Raw genomic sequence first — 6,941 nt, 5'->3', positions numbered from 1 at the left:
GCTCTTCACTCCACCACTGCCCAGCTCCAGTAGAAAGCTGAGGCTATGAGTTTTAGAGACATGAAGAGCCCCACCAGTCTGCAGGTGCTCAAAGATTACTTGGCCGACAAGAACTACATCAAGGGTTTGTGCCCTCACGGGCAGATGTAGTGGTGTTTGAAGCAGTCTCCTGCCCCCCCCTCCCCCGCTGACTTGTGCCCTGTGCTACATTGCTATAATCATATCAAGTCTTAGGAAAAGCAAAATCCAGTCTGCCAGGAGTGAAGGCTTTAAACAAGTACAGCACCGCCAATGTGGAAGACAACACCGGAGGTGGAGCTGCGGGCAATAAAGTCGATGATGATATTGATCTCTTTGGTTCTGATGATGAAGAGGAAAGTGAAGAAGCAAAGAAGCTAAGGAAAGAATGGCTTGCACAGTATGAATCCAAGAAAGCCAAAAGCCCTGTACTTGTTGCCGAGTCTTCCATCTTGCTAGATTTGAAACATTGGGATGATGAACCAGGTAATGGTGAAATCAGAGGAGTGCATCTGAAGCATTCCAGCAGATGGCCTGGTCTGGGGCTCCTCTGAACTAGTTCCAGTGGGATAGGGAGTTAAAGAGCTGCAGATAGTGTGTGATCTAAGATGATAAAGTTGGAACAGATATGCTGGAAGAGCAGATCACTGCTTTTGAGGATTGTGTGCAGTCTATGGATGTGGCTGCTTTTAACAAGATCTAGAATTCATCCTAGATCATTGCACTTCAATAAAAGATTCAAGGACAGTCAAAAAAATTTAAAAAGAAAGACTGCAAGAGACCACACATTCGAGAGCAGAGAGCATGTGGAAAGTCTCTGTACCTTCCTCTGGATATTGTATGAACCTAAAATTATTCTAAAAATATAAAGTCTATTAAAAGGATAATTCTACGCATTGTTTTTATGTATTTACTAGAAATGAATTGATTGCTTAATAATTATTTATTAATAATAATTAAAAGTCATCACTGTGTATTTCCTTGGTGCCAAGTATCCCTTATGTCCTGTACACTATTTCATTAAGCCTTAAGAGGGCCCTGGAAGGAAAGTTCTAGTCTTACCTGAACTTTGGTGATGAGAAAGCTCAGACAGAGCGGTTTAGTGACTTGCACAGAGACCCTGCTCTAGCTTTCCTGCAATATCCGGAGTCAGATCTAACTTTCTTCCACTGTCTCTGAGACTATGCTGAACCTCCTCCCCATGGAGCAGCAGCTGTAATAGGAAAGTACGAGGTGAACATTACTGAGAGCCTGTCTGGGGCAGGGTGCTTCCTGGGCAGGCAGGAGACTATCCAACTGCAGCTGCAGTGTGACCACCCCCTCCCAGCCACAGAGTCCACATGGTGGTTTGCTTTACAGCCCCCCTGGGGTTCTGCCCTGCCCCCATGGTGAGCTCCAAAATATAGTGTGATCCTCAGCCCTCTGGAAGGGGCTTTTTGAAGCTATGGAGTACACAGGAGCTGGCGATGACTTTCAACCACTGATGTGGTTTGGGCTAAGGGCACCACTGCTTGTTTTCATGAGAATGGAGCTGGAGAAGCAGAAGGTATTTCCAATGAAGGCTCACCTGTGTCAGGTTAAGAAACAGCAGGAGCACCACCTTTGAACTTCAGTACTGAAGACTGTTTTTCATATTAGTCAGCCTTTGCGTATCATAAGCAGCATGGTAGGCTGGTGATTGCAGCAGCCCCTACGACAGTAATGCATACACCACCAGGAGCCCATAACTGGTTGTGGACTGACCTCACTATGCCTAGTGTCAGTCGTGTCAGTGCAGAAAGGTGCCCTATACCAGAATCAAGAACAAAATGAGGGGCTGGGGAGATGGCTCACTAGAGTAAGTGCTTCCTTGTCAAGAGCAAGGGCCTGAGTTCAATCTCTGGTTCCACAAAAAAAAAAAAAAAAAAAGAAAAGAAAGAAAGAAAGAAGAAAGAAAGAAAGAAAGAAAGAAAGAAAGAAAGAAAGAAAGAAAGAAAGAAAGAAAGAAAGAAAGACTTCCCCAAAGTAACTACATAGCCAGATTCCTTCCCTCCCAGAACATACTAGATAGTCCCTCCCATCCTGAGCAGGTGTCCAGAATCAGACAGACCTTGGAAGCCTCCTGTCCAGAAGCATATGAATTAAGGAGAACAAGATTGCAGGGCATTCCCAGAACCTTCTACACACCATCCTTACCTCACACACACCTAAATGGCCCAAAGTCTCCATTCCTGAAGCATATTGAGGTCTAACATTTTCCTAAAACAACCAAACTTGCATCACTCTCAGCATAGGTCTTTTCCCTAGAACTGGAAGAAGAATAATTCATAGCACAGCCACCCCATGCTCATTTCTCTCCTCAGAGTATTGACCTCTGTGCAGTACTCCTTCCTCTCCAGAGGTCACCTCTGGTCTATAGAGAAGGCTGAGGTGACAGCACTGATTGTGACAGATGCTTTGCTTGCTGAAAGCTTCTGACACTAGAGTCCTCACTGGTGTTCAAGGGCACAGCAGTGTCCAGGGCCCTCTGGAGGTTTAATGGGTCCCCACTGCCTGTGGCTGTGACGATAGTAAAGGCTAGTTTTGGTGAGACTAGGGGAGTCCAGCACAAATCAGGACCACGAAATATACCCCACTCTCTGAGCCACTCCTTGGTGACTTAGCAAGTCACAGCAGCAGGAGCAGACACTGAGACCAGACAACAGAATTTGAATCTTAGTTCTCTGTAGTAGCAGCTGTCCCTTCTGTTTTATAAGATTAAAAGCCTAAGTTTTAGAAGAAAGTGTGCTAATGCAAAACAAAAATGTTGACAATAATGTCTGAAGGCCTAGGAAAGTACTGGAAAATGTTTTCTGGATTATTATTGCTATGAAGATATAGAGATATCTGTGATTAGAAGCAAGGATGTTAAACATACGAAACAGTTCAAATAAAATTTAGCTCTATGTGCAGGGTTCATTCACAATTTTATTCATTCTCCCAGTGGGCAGAAGCATGCATTTTAATTATTGCCTCCAGGATCAACATTAATTCAAATGTCTCAGGAAGAGAAGAAGATGCAAGCAGCAAAAGTCCCTACTGACCACAAGGTCTGGTTACAGTGACTGGATAAGCAGGACACAGGGGTTAAGTAACCATATAAGCAAGGTAGGACACATGTCCTTGTGGCTGGTGCCGGACCCGCAAACACCACAGTGGCACACAAGTCATGTTTGATGGTCACTGTCCAGCTGGCCTCTTTTGTCATCTGCAGTTGCCAAGGTTCTGCTTGGCCAGTGCCCCACCATACTGTCCCACACCCTGCAAGAGGGTCCCATGCTTTTTTCTCACACTCATCATCTTCATCCTGATCTCCTGCCTGCCCTGAGCCTGAAACTGTAATTTGGAGCACATTCTTCAGAGGAGGCCAGAGCCCAGGGGCATGAATAAGCTTTGAGCTTTTTGGGCTAGCCCAATGCTTTTGTTCCAGGTTCCCATAAGCCTGAGCCATTTCTTGCAGTACTAAGTGTCCCCATGTGCAACTCCCTGAGATCAGAATCTGTATCCAAGCTCCTCCTATAAGCAAAAGGCCTAAGCCATCCAGGGACCAAGTTGTCCAAAAATTCTTTGAGGGATAAACAAATGAAGGAATAAACCATATCATGGCCTGAATGTGTTTGAAGAGGTTAGCATTAGAACAAAATCCATATGCTACCCTGAAAACTATTGCTAAACTAGATGCATAGAGAAAGAATCAAAGATGACACACAAAACAAGGAAAACTATATCTGAGCATAAGTTTTCATATATGAATATGCAAGCTTGGTGAAAATTAGGAAAGAAAATGTACTAGATTTTTAAATATTTTAAAAGGGAACAAAGAGCTAGAGGTGAGGACAGGAAGAAAAGAGCTAAACAAAAAAGGGAGAATTGAAAGGAAAACACAATCACATATGTGTCTCAAAGTAGAATCAGAAATGGGGAATGACAGTGTTCTCATATGGAATAAATACAAAACTCAGAATGTACCCAAGTATAGAAAGACAATGTATGTTCCCAAACACAAGTGGGAAGAAAGAAGAGCCATGGACAGGAATCCAAAGGCACCCATGTAGAGAAGTGTGGGCCAAAGGACCCCCACACACACACAAGAGCTGGGGCCTCCAGGCCACTGGCTTTTCCCACTATCATATCCAACTGCAGCTGAGAACAGGTCCAAATGAAATGGTTCACACAGCTACGCCTGCTTCATATGAACTGAACTAATATCAACAATTACATCAGGAAAAATGTGTTTACCTTGGTTTCCCGCCACAGAAAATGGGTCCAAAATGATGTTGAACATACGCCTTTCATTCCTGCTTCTATTAGAAGGACAAATAATTTAACAGGTGGGACTCTGAATTCCAAGGAGGTTTTTTATTTGTATTTTATTTTTTTTATAGTAGAGTATTAAACATTCCACTTTTGCTGAATGGAATCTGGAACCTCTCTTAACTAACCTCAGCAAGCTCTATTTATTTTGCAAAAGCCCTCCTAATGCTCACATTAGTGGTAAGTTGGAAATCCTGGTGAGGCCAACCAGACTGTACTTTCGCATGTTATCAGTACAATGTGTTGCTTTAACTGAGACACCAAATTCTCTAATGCCTCCATGAATTGATCCAGACAGCAGAAAGAGAGGAAATCCATTCTACTTGAACATGGCAATTGGTCCAGACTTCATACAATATCATTTCAGTCTAGAATTTTCGTCATTACTGCCAAAAACATCAATCAGAAACATTACATGACTTTCTCACAGTTTCGCTCTCCAAAGAATAGCCATCTTGTTCCAGGTCTGAGTAGAAAGAAAGGAATTAAAGGGAATGGGGTGGGAAGAGGTCACATGGGGCATTTTTAACTGTTTCTCACTACCTGATTTTTAAGACTCATGACAATTGCAAACAAAAATTTAACGAAGCATTGATATCAATGACGAGAATTTCTCTATGTTGAAGGTTCTATTTCTCAAACTAAAACTCCAAACCATGTCCTCATAAGGTTTCCTGCTCACCTTGCTTACCTTTTCACTTTTTTTTTAATCCTACATAAGCATTCATGAGATTATTCAGGGAACTGTAATGTCTACCCTACCTATCAGCTAGGGAGTACCCCATTGAGCTACACAAACTGCATAGCTTTAAGGAAACTAACTACCGTAATGAATAAGCCCTAAAATACATAATGTGTCAAACACAATGTACATAAATAACTTGCACACATAAGGTCCAAGAGTTAGTAGAGGTCAGCCAGCAGTTCACCCCCTGGGTTTCAGGGGCCTAAAAGCTTATCTTTCGCACCCTTCTACTGGCTCCATGCAGAAGCCCTATTCAGCCCACAGACAGAGGATGACAGGGGACCAGAAGATGGCAGAGGCAAATCCAGTTCCTAAAAACCTCAGCCCAGAGGAGCACATATGACTTCCCTTCACAATGTACAGGTTGGAACTTAATCAGCCAATTACAGTAAGGCTGCGTCTTCACAGAAGAAGAAGAAACATGCTGAGTGAGAGGCTTGTCACTGCTTGGCTTGCCACAGTCAGATAGAGGAACCCATATACTAAAGTCTACTTGTGGTGGAATCATCATGATAATTCAGTAATCATTTGTTGCCCTTGGTGGTGGGTGCCTATGTATATATGGGGTGGGGTGTGTGTGTGTGTGTGTGTGTGTGTGTGTGTGTGTGTGTTATTCATATAACCTGACCACACTGGGCTGGCTTCTAAATCATACAGAGTTCGACACCTGAAACCAGTCAGAATGACTTAAGAGGACAATTTTGACATAGTTCCTTACCATTAAAAATCAAGTTGAAGGTAATTCAGATATTCCTAAGAAATCCAAGCTCTGAGGTAGTGCACGGCCTTCCTGGTGCAGATTAGCCAGATCAAGGTTCATGTGTTAATGAAACATCTCCAGGTACATCACTCTTGCGAAGGCTTTGCATGGACAGAAGCAAAGATTACTGCATTCAGTTTGTTAAGATTGCATAAAGTACATGAACACTCCTCTTTATTACTCCAAGAACAACAACAATCCTCCAAGAATTACTTGCAAAGAATCAAAGCTGGAATTGTGCATGTGAGCATGTACACACACACACACACACACACACACACACACGTAAGTCAGAAACAGAAAGCTGACAAACTAAAGGTAGGGCAACTAGTGGTAGACTCTGATTTCAAAACTTGGGAGGCCGCACTTTCCCAGAGGGGCTCCAGTCAGTTCCCAGAAACTCGACTGCAGTACTCACCAAAACTGTAGCTGCATTCTGGTTCACACAGACCATTTCATCTGATCTTACTTAGGGCATTTATTTAATGAAAAAAAGAAACCTGCCACCCATTATTCTTAAGCATACTGGGATCCACCAAGACTAACCTCCTAAAGCCTAAGACTTCAATATTTCAAGTACTAAAGTGAGTAGACCTGCAGCACCAGATGCCTTGAGAGTTTATTAGAAATGCAGATCTCGCCCCCATTCTCTGAACTACTAGACAAGGTACCAGCATCCAGAAGTAATTGCAATGTGATCAAAATTATAGTGAATATTTAAATATTTTTAATTTAAATTTACTGCAGTCAAGGGTCCATGGCTGTTCATCCCCTTTCAGAATCCTCCCCTTCACTTTGAACACACCCCGTTGCTCTTGCCAATTCCTGAAGGAATTCTGCAAGTCTTATTTTGTGTTTGTAGTTGCACTGTCACAGCTACTTCAGCTGCTGCAGTATCCTGAATCAGCTCAAAATGTTCCTTTTTCCTACTCATCTAGATTGGGGGAAAGATCCCGAAGTCACACAGTGCCAGATTGAGCTGACAAGGTGGCTGTGGATGCACTATAGTATTTTTGTAAGCCTGCCTTTTGATTGGCTGGCCCTCAGCAGCAGCATTCATTATTGTTGTTATCAATTTAAAAAGAC

General features: G+C 42.9%; 1 pseudogene; it reads left to right on the top strand.

The window, feature by feature from the left end:
• The first annotated feature begins 45 nt into the window (after nucleotides 1-45).
• LOC101563995 lies at nucleotides 46-721 on the top strand (annotated as a pseudogene).
• Nucleotides 722-6,941: the final 6,220 nt, after the last annotated feature.

This window comes from Octodon degus, unplaced genomic scaffold, assembly GCF_000260255.1.
Source record: "Octodon degus isolate 3935 unplaced genomic scaffold, OctDeg1.0 scaffold00019, whole genome shotgun sequence".
NCBI classification, from domain to species: domain Eukaryota; kingdom Metazoa; phylum Chordata; class Mammalia; order Rodentia; family Octodontidae; genus Octodon; species Octodon degus.
This window is presented reverse-complemented; position numbering and strand designations above follow the sequence as displayed.